Genomic DNA, 14894 nt, shown 5'->3' on the forward strand with positions numbered 1-14894 from the left:
CCTATCAGTGATCTTCAGTGCTGCTTACCAGTGCCCATAAGTGCCACCTATCAGTGCCTAGTCATCAGTGCCATCTATCAGTGCCCATTAGTGCCGCCAATCAGTGATCATCAGTGCTGCCAATCAGTGGCCATCAGTGCTGCAATCAGTGCCTCCTCATCAGTGTAACTTATCAATGCCACCTATCATTTCAGCCTCATCAGTGCAGCCTATCAGTGGCCATCAGTGCAACCTCATTAGCACACATCAGTGAATGGGGAAACATTACCTCTTTGCAAAATTTTATAACAAATTATGAAAAAAAATTTTTTTCAAAATGTTCAAAATGTTTTCAATTGTTTAGCAAAAAAAAACTGTGGTGATTAAATACCACTAAAAGAAAGCTCTATTTGTGTGAAAAAATATGTCATATGAGTACAGTATAACATGCGCAATTGTCATTCAAAGTGTGACAGCGCTGAAAGCTGAAAATTGGCCTGGGCAGGAAGAGGGTAAAAGTGCCCAGTAGGCAAGTGGTTAAGCTAGAAAACACTAAGGCCGCGTACACACGGGCGGATTGTCTGCCCAACTAAGTTCGTCAGACAATCCGACAGACAGTCCGTTCAACTTTTGAATGAACGGACTTGACCACACACGATGAACAGACAGTCCGCTGAAAGCTTGCGCGATGACGTGTACAGCATGTACGACGGGACTAGAAATACGACGTCCAATACACTGCAATGCAACCTTCGGCGTGTAAATCCTTTCTGAGCATGCGCCATACTTAGTCCGTCCAACTTGCCTACACACGAGCGGACTGTCCGCTGAAACACGGTTCAGCGGACTAAGTTGGGCAGACAATCCGCCCGTGTGTACGCGGCCTAAGGGTTTAATTCTAATTTTACACAGGCTGCCTATGTGTATGACACTGCTCACATCTTCAGTCATGAGCCATTCATATCAAGTATGGGGAATTGAAGTGACTTCATGATAACTAACACTTTCAATTAGTATAAGGAAATTATTCCAGACGGCTGCACTTCCAAAAATCCTTTTATTACAGCTTCATATGACAAGTGGCTGACAGGTGGAGCAGGGGACAAAGGGGTAGACACGTTTCATGCAAATGTTAGCGTTTAGTCATTACCTATTGGAACTAGTCACCACAATCACCTATATACTGCTCTGATGTGTCATCATTAGGTTACAGGGGAACTAACCAATCAAAAACATTACTCAGCTGGTATCACAAAGAAAACCCGGCTAGAGTATATGTATGGTATATACACTCAAATCTGATGTGTAGAGCTCGGTCCAGATCCACTGCCAGAAAAAATCTGATATGATTGAAAAATTATATCTGATATGAATTGAACTCAGAGCAAACTCAACCCATCATTCAAAATCGTTGTATAGTAACAACAACATACACAAAATAATAGAAGAAAACATGTATATATGTGTAGACACAATCAAGTTGATGTGCATAACAAATGATTATTTTTTTTTTTTTAAGTAATTTTTATTCAGAAAAATAAGAAAATACAGAGGCTCATGTAAAGGCACATTCAGTAATGAAAAGATAAAATATACAAATCCAGGTCAAACCCTGGGGCAGGGAGAAACCGTGAGACACAGAAACGTTCAAAAAACAGTAATATGGGGGGCGTGGCTAACCGCCGAGCAGGATAGACGTCTGACTCCTCAGCTCCCGCACCGACCGGACTATCAACCGGAGCATCGCCGTTCAGCACACACGTACGAACTCCTTACCGCAACAGGGTGACTACCACAGGGCCCAGCTATGCCTCAGACGAACCGAAATGGCGGAAGGAATATCGGCCGCCGAAGAAATTGACAGACTATTTTAATCAACCGCCTGACACAGAAATCCAAGATGGCGCCCGCGGCCCTGTCAAAGAATCTTCTGCTTACACTGACCTCCCTGATGCGGACGAATCTGCAATATCCCTCCAGCAGCACTCCCCTGCAATATCTCCACAGAATTCTCCCTCCTCAGCCAGTAACAGCCCAGCCAAAGCGCGGATGCGAATGGATTCTGCGGGGCCTAACTCTGAGGTAAGCCCTGCATCCATCTTACCCACACGCCAGCCCTCAGCTATTGCGGCCTTCCCCACATCAGACCAGCCTGTCCTGGACACTACTATGAAGGAGATGCTCATCTCCTTGCAATCCTCTATACATAATGAACTATCATCCATGTTTACTCAGTTTTCATCTCATATGCTGCATATGGGGCAAAAAATTCAACGTATTGAACACCATATAAGTGACCTGACTTTTACGGTTAATGACCTAGTGGATGCCCAAGACCACACACATGACGAACAAAAATGGATGAAATCCAAAATGGCGGACCTCGAAGACCGCTCTAGACGTAATAACGTCAAGATCAGGGGTATCCCCGAATCGGTATTACCTCATGACCTTAACTCCTACGCCAGGAAAATGATCTCAACACTGCTACCTGACCTGTCACCGATGGAGACCATTATTGACCGCATACACCGCATCCCCAAGCCGTCGCACTTGGCAGACACCATACCCAGGGATGTCCTGATGAGGGTGCACTTTTATCACGCTAAAGATCAGCTAATGTTCAAGTCCCGGCATATGAATAAGCTACCGGAACCATTCTCTGATCTCCAACTATTTGCGGATCTGTCTCAACAGACAACTGCGCAAACAGCTGATAACGATTACCAAACCACTGTTCAACCACAAAATCCCCTATCAATGGGGCTACCCGACCAAACTCATTGTTACCAGGAATGGGTCTAAACACATTATTACATCAGTCCCTGAAGGCATAAAGCTTCTACAACAATGGGATATTATCCCGGAAGAGCCTACCGTACAGTCCAACAACCGCAGAGGGCCTTCTCCGCCCCTTTACCCCAAACAACCGCCTAATGCCCGCTGAATCCTTACTGCTGGAGATGCTCACCCGCTTCAATTCATGTTTTGCACCACATTACTCCGGTTGGTGCCCTGCTTGGGCTGTGTTAACCATAAACTTTCACCCCGTTCAGTTCACACAGCCTAGTGTTTTTTTTTTTTGGCTGTTCTACACTACAGTATTAATTACCTCTTTATTGTTCTGTCTACCACTAACGAAGTGCTAATTTATACCCTTTCCTTCCACTGCTCCTGCTTCTTCTCTTCCCTGGTTTGCCTCTGTTTTGAGAACTGCACCTGCTCCGGCTACAGGAACCCGCATCCGAACACCATTTGACATCTTAAAGAGAATCTCGCTCACTGTAAGTACCTACCACCACGCCTGCATCTGCACCTGACCTACACAATGCCGAAATTTCTACCCCTTAACACTAAAGGACTTAACCACCCAGCGAAGAGATCCTCCATGTGGAGGACCGCTCTCCAATCCAAATGTGATGTCCTATGTCTCCAAGAGACTCATTTCAAAAAGCTAGACAGCCCCCGCTGTTCCAATCACCATTTTCCTCACATCTTTCAATCCTCAGGACCTGACAAACGTAATGGGGTTATGATAGCGGTAAAAGACACTGTCACCTTCACCCTCCACAATAGCATGGCGGACGAAGATGGAAGATATATAGCCCTGGATTGTACCCTCAACAAAACCAGATATACTATCGTAAACGTCTACTCTCCCAATACTGGCCAAATTAAATTCCTCTCTAGACTAATGAAAAAGCTTTACAAGTTTCGACAGGGGTGTCTCGTTATATGTGGGGACTTTAATATAGTTCCAGATAATTCCATGGATGCCTCCTCCCGTTCCTCCAGGTTATCCTCCCCTATGACTACCTTCATAAGGAACAACAATTTATACGACATCTGGAGATGCCAACATACCACCGAAAGAGACTACTCCTTTTTCTCTCACAGACATAACTGCTACACCAGGGGCGGATCCAGAGTCTAATCTCGGGAGGGGCACTGCTATAAAATATGTTTTTTGGGGGGCAATTTATATGGGAAATGGCTGGTATTGGCGCTTCAATCATTACGGCACCATGGTTGTTATGGTGTCAGGATGATTGAAGCGCATTATTTCTATTAATACATTGTAATATAAAATTAAATGGTTCAACTCACCATAATGCAGAATCAGTGGGAGCCCTGAGGATGTCACTTGCCATGTCGCCTGCCACCAAATGTGGATTGTCACTTGTCACCAAATGCGGATTGTTACTTGCCACGTCACCTGCCACACATTGCGGATTGTCACTTGTCACGTAGCCTGCCACACATTGCAGATTGCCACTTGCCATGTCACCTGCCACACATTGCGGATTGTCACTTGCCACGTCGCCTGCCACCAGTTGCGGATTGCCACGTAGCCTGCCACACATTGCGGATTGCCACTTGCCACGTCACCTGCCACACATTGCGGATTGTCACTTGCCAAGTTGCCTGACCCACATTGCGGATTGCCACTTGCCACGTCACCTGCCACACATTGGGGATTGTCACTTGCCACGTCACCTGCCACACATTGCGGATTGTTACTTGCCACGTTGCCTGCCACACATTGCGGATTGCCACTTGCCACGTCACCTGCCACACATTGCGGATTGTCACTTGCCACGTTGCCTGCCACACATTGCGGATTGCCACTTGCCACGTCACCTGCCACACATTGCGGATTGCCACTTGCCACGTCACCTGCCACACATTGCGGATTGTCACTTGCCACGTTGCCTGCAACATATTGCGGATTGCCACGTAGCCTGCCACACATTGCGGATTGTCACTTGCCACGTCACCTGCCACACATTGCGGATTGTCACTTGCCACGTCAACTGCCACACATTACGGATTGTCACTTGCCATGTCACCTGCCACACATTGCGGATTGCCACTTGCCACGTAGTCTGCCACACATTGCGGATTGCCACTTGCCACGTAGTCTGCCACACATTGCGGATTGCCACTTGCCACGTAGTCTGCCACACATTGCGGATTGCCACTTGCCACGTAGCCTGCCACACATTGCGGATTGTCACCTACTGGTGGTCTTTTGTTGGGTCCCAGAGTGAACATAGGCAGCAGAGAGATGATGCAATCTCTCTGCTGCACACAGCTTCCTACACAGTGAGGGCGGAACTGGAGGGACGCAGGGCAGTGAGAGATGATGTCATCTCCCTGCTCCCCTGCCTGCTGGCTTCCTGATTGGCCAGCAGCCCTCCTAAGCCGCCCAGCTGCCCCCCCCTCACCCGTCCACTCAGCGCGGGTACCCGCGGAACCGGCCGCGCGGGTACCCGCGGAACCGGCCGCGATTGGACCCGCGGAACCGGCCGCGATCGGACCCGCGGAACCGGTCGCGATTGGAGCCGCGGAACCGGCCGCGGGTACCCGCGGAACCGGCCGCGATTGGACCCGCGGAACCGGCCCGCGGGTACCCGCGGAACCGGCCGCGATTGGACCCGCGGAACCGGCCGTTCTGTCATCAGCTGGCGGTATTCTCGGAGGGGGCAATTGACCCGTTGCCCCCCCCCTGGATCCGCCCCTGTGCTACACGAGAATTGACTACTTCCTCATAGATAAATGGACGCTAACCAATTCCACCGAATCAGACATTGGTACGATCACTTGGTCGGACCACACTCCAATCTCACTCACTGTCACCGATCATCTGAACTCTCCACGGCATACGGTATGGAGAGCGAATGCGGACATCATTCACTCTCCAGAACACTCCTTGTACATACGTAACCAGCTTGAAGAGTTTTTTACCCTAAATGCTGGCTCAGTCTCCAGTAATACTGTCCTCTGGAATGCTCATAAGGCATTCGTCAGAGGGATTATAATGCAACTCTCTGCTCGAGAGAAGAGGAGAAGATCACAGCGTCTAGACACCTTAATAGCTAAAATTCATGCACTCGATGTTCAAAACCAAACCACACCAGACCCTAATTTAAAAGACCAGTTAGTCCTCCTTAGACAGGAACTTAGAAATTTACTCCTAGAATATCACACTCGCACCAACACGAAATTCAAAGCACACTATTATACTACAGGTAATAAGGCGGGGAAAGCACTTGCTCTAAGGATTAAGGGTCATTATGCTAAATCTAGAATACATCATCTCTTTCATCCAACCACAAAACAGAAACTTTTTGACCCTCAAGCTATTGCAGATGCCTTTAGCCAATACTACCATACTTTATACAACTTGAAAGATGACCCCAACACAACTCAACCCTCTATTGTTGACATCAATTCCTTTCTTCAAACGATCGACCTACCAACATTATCACAACAACACATATCTGACCTGAACACCCCATTCACCCAATTAGAAGTTCAAAACATTGTATCAACCTTGCCTTCACACAAATCACCAGGGCCTGACGGCTTAACTAATGAGTACTATAAACAATTCAGTACTACCTTGGCTCCCTACCTATCCCAAGTGTGCAATGACGCTGCCTCCTCCTCTTCTCTTCCCAATGAAATGCTTAATGCTCTGATAATTACTTTACCGAAGCCAGGGAAAGAGCCCAACACACCACAAAATTTTCGGCCAATTTCTCTTCTTAACACCGACACCAAAATCTTCGCTAAACTCATAGCCAATCGCTTAGTTCAAATTATGCCCACTTTGATACACCCTGATCAATCAGGCTTCACGAAGGGCAGACAAATTTATGACGCTTCAAGGAGATTGATAAATATAATTCATCACGCTGAGACTAGCAGAACGCCTTCTCTGCTTCTATCTTTAGACGCAGAGAAGGCGTTCGATAGAGTCCATTGGGCTTACCTAGAAGCTACCCTTAAAAAATTTGGATTCCAAGGCCATATTTTTTCAGCAATTATGGCCCTGTATTCTTCTCCATCGGCACAAGTTTACACGGACGGAATAACCTCCCGTGCTTTTCCAATTACCAATGGTACCCGCCAGGGTTGTCCCCTATCGCCACTTATCTTTAACCTGATCATGGAACCCCTGGCGGCACATATCAGACACTGCACAACTATCTCTGGCTTTAAAATAGGCCACATAGAACACAAAATAAATTTATTTGCTGATGATGTCATATTGATGCTTACTAACCCTATGACTTCCCTGGCTTCGGTACAACGTGTTTTAACTACCTTCGGCTCCGTTTCTTATTATAAGGTCAATGAAACCAAATCATATATTTTAGATCTGGGCCTTGATGCTGTCACCAGCAATATTCTACGAAACCAATATGCATATCCTTGGGCCGACCAAGGAATACCGTACTTGGGCATTGTACTCACTAAATCGGTGTCTAGATTGTTTCAAGCCAACTATGTTAAAACCAAACTATTATTAATCAAAGACCTGTCCAACCTCGCCAAATTTGAACTTTCATGGTCGGGTAGGCTCGCTGCGTTTAAAATGCTTACATTACCTAAAATTCTATATACATTTCGTACCCTTCCCATACCCTTATCCAAATCGTACCTAGCTTCTTTGCAATCTATTCTTACTAAATACATGTGGCAAGACAAAAAACCTAGAAGCAACTATTCCAAACTTCTCAAACATAAGCATGCTGGGGGTATGGGATATACGGACATCCGGGACTATTATTTGGCCACCATCCTTTCCCAATTACGGGAATGGACTAACCCCCCCATACTACGCTATGGGGGGATATAGAAAATCGTGCCACACCTGGTCCCGACCTCAAAAGCTGGTTGTTTAGCTCCCTAGTATCGGTAACAAATTTCAACATCTACTCACCCACAATAAAAGCATCGCTTTCTGCATGGAAAATACTTCGCAATATCAAATGGTCATCCTTCCCTATGAAAGACATACCGGTATCTTTACAGACCCTCCAAATCTTATCCCCCGATCTAAACATCCCTACATGGCTCACGTCCAGGGCATCCCACACTAATGATCTTAGGACCCTCACGGATAACAAATCTTTCCCTGAGATCCAGTCCATTTATGGGGCACCCTCGTCAGATTTTTTCAATTATCATAGGTTACGCTCCTGTCTGACCACACACACCCGCATAGAAGGTGCACTACCTCTGAAACTATGGAATTACTATTTCAAACAAGATTCCACATATAAAGGTATATCGCTTATATACCCCCTATTGCAGGAGAAAGATGTCTTCTTCAAATCCAAACCCTTCATAGATTGGGAATCAGACACACATCTCCAATTCTCTGACGCCCAATGGCAACAAGCCTTAACTTCTATCTACAAAGCCACACGGTGCACAGGCTTATGGGAACTGACGTCGAAAATTACGCTTCGCTGGTATATGACTCCCCATAGACTCGCTAAATTTCAACCCGGCACTGCCCCAATGTGCTGGCGCAACTGCAACCATACAGGAACTTTGTTCCACATACTGTGGCAATGTCCAAATATTAAACCCCTTTGGTCAGATGTTACAAAACTTAAGCAATATTACAATTTCCTTGTCACCACAACTTGCTATACTCAACATATTTCCGGACGATGTCCCTCATACATGCCGCACGGTCCTTACTCATATTCTCCTAGCAACCAGACTACTCCTAACCAGAAACTGGAAATCCTCTACCATACCTAGCATCCTAGACGTTACCACATTAGTGCACTCCCACTATACATACGAGCTGATTGGGTCCAGAGGCCTACCATCATATGCAAAAACCCAGGCCCAATGGCTCCCATGGCACGAATGGTACTCATCCCAGATAACCTGACTTTGTTCCTGATGAATATCATTCTTGTTAACTCACTTGTGTTTGCTGGTTCATCATTCCATACTTTGTTCTCAAAACTTCCCCCCTCCCTCCCTCCCACCCCCAACCTCTCCCCATCTTCTTTCCCTCCTTCTATCCTCCTCTCCCTCCCTCCTTTACCCTAACCTCTACCCCATTTTTACTGCTGTACTATGTTAAAAGGCACACCCATGAGTTACACATAACTAATACCTGTTTTCTGATCTAGATACACCTATGTGCCGAAGTTATTGTTGTTGATATCGTCATTGTTTATACTGACTATATCTGTATGACATCCAAGAACTGTATTGGATGTAATTGCTATACATACTTTTGTATCCTGTGAAATTTAATAAACATCATTTTGAAAAAAAAAAAAAAAACAGTAATACCATAGTAGCCTAGGGGAGTAGGGACAGAACTGGATGGATCGGGGACTGTTTTGAACCCTAATCAGAGCAGGCGCTAAAACCGGCTCCCAAAGGATCAAGTGCCTGATTACAAACATTTTAAGTCAAGGTAATGAAGGAGGGAGGGGGGAAGAAGGGGAAGAGGGGGGGTAGGGGAGGACAAGGGGAGGGTAAGGGAATGGGGGGGGGAAGAGGGGGGAAGAGGAAGCAGATTAAAAACACAGAAACATTGTAAGGGGGGGTTCATAAGTAATGACCACATAGAAGAAACCTGGGGGGGGGGAAGGGCTCCATGGCGATCTGGGCTATGTAGTAAGTCATAGAGTGTTATTAGAAGTGAAACGATTCGTTGCACGTACAGGAAAGTTGGTCCAATGCACGTTGATCAGGTAGTGACATGGTTGAGGTTATGAACAACCGCCACCTAGCGAAGAAGGCCGCTTTTTGGTTGACATGGGAGAAGTCAGTCGTGAGCCTCTCTTTGTACAAGAGGGATAGAAGATCCTTGTGGAGTTGGGAGGCTGGAGGGCCAGGAGGCGATAGCCAATAACGGAGTATGAGGCGACGGGCTAGAAGTAGACATAGTAGAATCCAGTCGACTGTAGCTCGCTGAGAGTGGGGCCCTAGAATGGGTCCAACACTGGAGGAAGTAGACCATGGCAGCAGCAAAGGGTCCCAATATCCGAATATTAGGAGCAGGGGTTCCTTGGGTAATTTCAGCAGGGTGACATCAAAGATGAAAGCCAAGACCTGGTCCCAGAAGGTAGATATAGTCTGGCAAGACCAAAAGCGATGAAAGAGGGGTGGCTTCAAATGTTGACAGTGGGGGCAGGATGCCCCGTCTCGCTTGGATTTGGGAGAAATAAAAGGGATGTAAGCCCTGTGGGCAATCTTGAGCTGGGTTTCCCTCCAGGTATCATTGGGCGTGAGCCGCAGTACTTTGTTGAGACCGAGCTAAATCTTGTGGATGAGGTCGGGGTCCGGGAAGGCAGAGGACCAATTTGCGATGGAAGTAGAGGAAGCAGGTGGCGTTGAGCGTTCCAGAAGAGGTTTGTAAACATCAGAGATCCTAAAGCATTTGTCCCGTATCAGCTGATCCACGAAGCTAGATTGGAAACGAAGAGAATCTTCCTTGCAGTTCTGGGTGATAAAGCTAATACACTGTTGGTAGTGGAGAAAATGTGAGGTGGGAATTGAGAATGAGTCCATCACCATCCGAAAGGGTAGAGGTTTGCCAGTATTCGGGTTTGCAAAGGGAGGAGAAAAGGGACAGGCCCCGTGCCGACCAAACTGAGAAAGCTTTGCAGTGAAGACCTGGAGTGAAGCAAGGATTTCCTTGAATAGGCAGATGGATGCATATAAAAGGTGGAAGTCTGGCCAGCTTCCTAGACTCCCTCCATGCTATCGCTGTGTCTCTGAAGACAAGGTTGTGTTGGTGGGGGGAGGGTACCGATTTCCAGCGGCAATGCAATAGGGCAGACAAAGAGAACGGGTGAGCCATAGCGGATTCCAATTCAAAGTTAGAGTACCTGGATGAGTGGGTGATCCAATCTAGACTAGTTCTAAGCAAACAAGCTAAATTATATAGTCGAACATTAGGTAAACTGATACCTCCTTTGCCCCTGGGAAGGTGCAATTTTTTGTAGGCAATACGTGGTCTTTTGCCGTGCCATAGAAATTTTGAGATAGCAGAATCTAATGAAGTAACATCTTTGTGCTTGAGTAATAGTGGGAGAGTTTGCATAGGGTATAAGAGTCTGGCAAAGCTGACCATTTTTACAAGGTGGCACCTTCCCAGGAGCGAAAGGGGCAGATCCATCCAGTTGGTCAATTCTTGGGATATCTTAGATAGCAAGGGTGGATAATTCAGCTGATACAAAGAGGATGGCAATTTCCCAATTTTAATTCCCAGGTAAGTGATGAAGGAAGGGGCAACAGAAAATAGAGAGCCACTAGCCCAGGACGGGGTGTAATGGGAGCCAATGGGTAAAAATTTCGCTTTTGGAATAGTTAATGCGGAGCCCTGAGCATAACCTAAATTCATCGAAAACGCTTTTAATGGTGTGTATGTCAGCAGCAGGATTAGAAGTGAAGATAAGTACATCATCTGCGAACAGAGATGTGCGGAGTTCCATGCCTCCTATTTTAATGCCGTGTAGGGGTGCTGTAAGGGATAGGTATCTATAGATTGTTTCTAGGGCGATGTTAAAGAGGAGAGGAGATAAAGGGCAGCCCTGTCTGGTACCTTTGTGTAGGGGGAAGCTTGGTGAAAGGAGGCCGGCCGCTACCAGACTGGCGGTAGGGGAAGAGTACATTGAGTTAATGAGGTGATTGAAGGGGCCTGAGAAGCCTAATTTGGAGAGGGTCATGGAGAGCCAATCAAAACTGACGTTATCGAAGGCTTTCTCCGCATCTAAAGTAATGATGGCATAGGTACCCTTGGGGTTTTGTTTGGCTGATTCAAGAGCTAGTAAAACTTTACGGATGTTTAAAGTGGCCGTTCGACCCTTGACAAACCCCGATTGGGCTGGATGGATTAGGTGGGGTAGGATATCGGCTAATCTCGTGGCAACGATCTTGGAGAGGATTTTCACGTCTAAATTAAGAAGGGAGATAGGTCTGTATGAACCGGGCTGTAGCGGGTCTTTCCCTTTTTTAGAGAGGAGTTTAATGACAGCTTGATTCCCAGAAGGGAGATACGGGCCTCCCATCCAGATAGAGGAATAAACTGAGAGAAGTGTGGGTGCCGCAATATGGATATGGTTTTTGTAAAAATCACTAGTGAAGCCGTCAGGGCCAGGTGCCTTATGTGAGTGGAGATGGCGGATGGTTTTCTCTATTTCAGGGAGAGTGATGGGGGCATTGAGAGTCTCCAATTGCTCCGTCGAGACGGAGGGAAGTGACAAATTGTCTAAAAAGGACCGAGCCTTTTCTTGTACAATGGGGTCTGGGGCATATAGATTCGTGTAATATCGCAACATTGTCTCATTAATGGCTTGAGGGGAGGAGTGTGTGCGTCCCGTGTGGTCACAGAGGGAGGTGATGTGTGTAGGGCGATGGCCACCTTTACACAATCTGGAAAGAAGTTTCCCAGCCTTATTACCGTACGTGTGAAGGGTAGCTTTGAAGTGAGCCTTCTTCGTACGTTCGAGGGTGTCAGCCCAATTATCAAAAGCTGACTTGGCTGATACCCATTCATCATGATGTATAGAGGAACTAGAGGAGGATAGCTGCTGTTGGGCCGCGTGTAATCTGGTGCTGGCCGATTTGTAGTGTTGGAGAGCGTTGCGTTTAAAGGAAGTGGCATAACTAATAATGCGCCCCCTAAGATACGCTTTCCCGGTATCCCAGAATAGGTTAGGGTTAGCTGTATGGAGGGCATTTGTGGAGGAGTACTCTGCCCAGGCCTTGTCCAAATATGTGTTGAAATCTGAATTATTGGCCAGGAAGACCGGAAACCGCCAGAGATTAGGGTGGGGAGGGAGATCCAGCCTGTCTAGGGAGATTGCTACTGGAGCATGGTCTGAGATTGCTATGTCATGTATAACTGAGTCTGAAGTTAAGTGTATGATATCATCTGAACCAAAAAAGTGATCGAGCCTCGTCAGAGATCTATGGGGATTAGAGTAAAACGTGAACTCTCTGTCAACAGGGTGGGAGAGACGCCATAGATCCGTCATGTGTAGGGAGTCCATGGTGGATGCGAATATGGTAGGGTTTGTTATGGCTGAGCCTGGTATCAGATTTTTTGGAGAGGATCTGTCTATTGAGGGGTGCATAACATCATTAAAGTCACCCCCTACCAAATGAGGTAGGTGGGTGAAGCTAAGAAGCCATGTTGAGAGCTCGGTATAAAATTGCTTAGTGGGGTTGTTAGGGGCGTATATGTTAGAGATGAACAGCTCTTAAGTGCCAATCCGAACCGTGGCGGTGAAAAAGCGACCCTTATCATCCGAGAGGGTGGATAGAATTGTGCATGGAAGATTTTTATGGATTAGAAGTAGTACACCAGCCTTCCGTCCTAATGATTCGGCTCCATGTACTGTACCCACCCACAGTTTTTGCATGCGAAAACTGGATGCATGTAGATGGGTTTCCTGTAGTAGGGCAATATATGCCTTGAGATGTTTAAGGTGTCGAAGGATCTTCACCCTCTTTTGAGGAGAGCGAAGGCCCTTGACATTCCAGGAGACTACTCTAAGAGGAACAGTAGCTGTGGACTTGGAAGGCTGGATACGTGGCTTAACCACTTGAGATCCACGCTACAGCCAAATGACGGCTACAGCGCGTATCTCCTTTTCCGGGACTACGTCTATTGACGTAGTCCCGTGTACGAGCGGCCTGCGCGCCCCCTGAGGGGCGCGCGCGGCGCGCTCTGTGATCGGCGAGTCCATGAGACTCGCCTTATCACCGATCCGTGCAAGGGGTCGATCCCGGCCCCTTATCACGTGATCAGCTGTCAGCCAATGACAGCTGATCAGGTGATATAACGGAGCCGGTAATCGGCTAGTATTCCTCCTCGCGTTGACAGCGCGAGGAGAAAAAAAAAAGCCGATCACCGGCGGCCGTGATCGGGACATCAGTCCCGATCACGGCCAGCAATGCAAGCACCCACCTGCCCCATGCCAGTGCCCACCTGCCCCCTGCAGTGCCACCCTAATAAAAAGTAAGTGCCCCCCGTCAGTGCCACCCAGCAGTGCCTATAGTGCCACCCAGCAGTGCCCACAGTGCCACCCAGCAGTGCCCACAGTGCCACCCAGCAATGCCACCCACAGTGCCACCCACAGTGCCCACAATCTGCCTCAAAGGTGCTGCACCCCAGTGCCGCCCATCAGTGCCCAGCAGTGCCGCCCATCAGTGCCCAGCAGTGCCACCTATCAGAGCCACCTATCAGTGCCACCTATCAGTCCCATCTATCAGTGGTACCTATCAGTGCCCATCCGTGCCACCCACCCGTGCCACCCATCCGTGCCATCTTATCTGTGCCCATCTTTGCCCATCAGTGCCACCTTATCTGTGCCCATCGGTGCCGCCTTATCTGTGCCTATCAGTGCCCACCAATGCAGCCTATCAGTGGCCACCAATGCAGCCCATCAGTGCCCACCAATGCAGCCTATCAGTGCCGCCTAATCAGCGCACTTCAATGAAGGAGAAAAATGACCCGTTTGCGAAATTTTATAACAAACTATTAAAACATGATTTTTTTTTTTGCATCTTTTTTTGTTTGTTTAGCAAAAAATAAAACTCGAGCTGTAACTAAATACCACCAAAAGAAAGCTCTATTTGTGGGAAAAAAATGATAAAAATTTCATTTGGGTACAGTGTTGTATGCTCGCGCAATTGTCATTCAAAGTGCATCAGCGCTGAAAGCTGAAAATTGGTCTGGGACTGAGGGGGGTTTAAGTGCCCAGTAAGCAAGTGGTTAAAAGGGCATGGAGGGTAAGGTAGCCCAAGTTGGACTCGATAGAGATATAAGACAAGGGGTCTTGTCCAGGGATCCTGTATGGATAAAGGGGTGAACCCAAGTGAGCGGGGGGAGAGTAAGGTTAGAGGGGGCATGGGGGGCAAACGGTGATAAAAGAAGAATAACCAAACAAATAAACAAATGCAAATACTTCTCTTTTTTGAATGAATGAATACTTATATAGCGCACAATGCGAACTGAATCGCCTCTAGGCGCTGTGGCGAGCTTTGATCATCTGCTAAAAGAGGAAGGTCTTGAGTTTTTTCCTAAAAGCCAGGTGATTTTCTTCCAGGCGGATGTTGATTGGTAGAGCATTCCA

This window comes from Lithobates pipiens, unplaced genomic scaffold, assembly GCF_037356315.1.
Source record: "Lithobates pipiens isolate NorthernLeopardFrog02 unplaced genomic scaffold, aLitPip1_a1.2 Scaffold_22, whole genome shotgun sequence".
In the NCBI taxonomy this organism is placed as follows: Eukaryota; Metazoa; Chordata; class Amphibia; order Anura; family Ranidae; genus Lithobates; species Lithobates pipiens.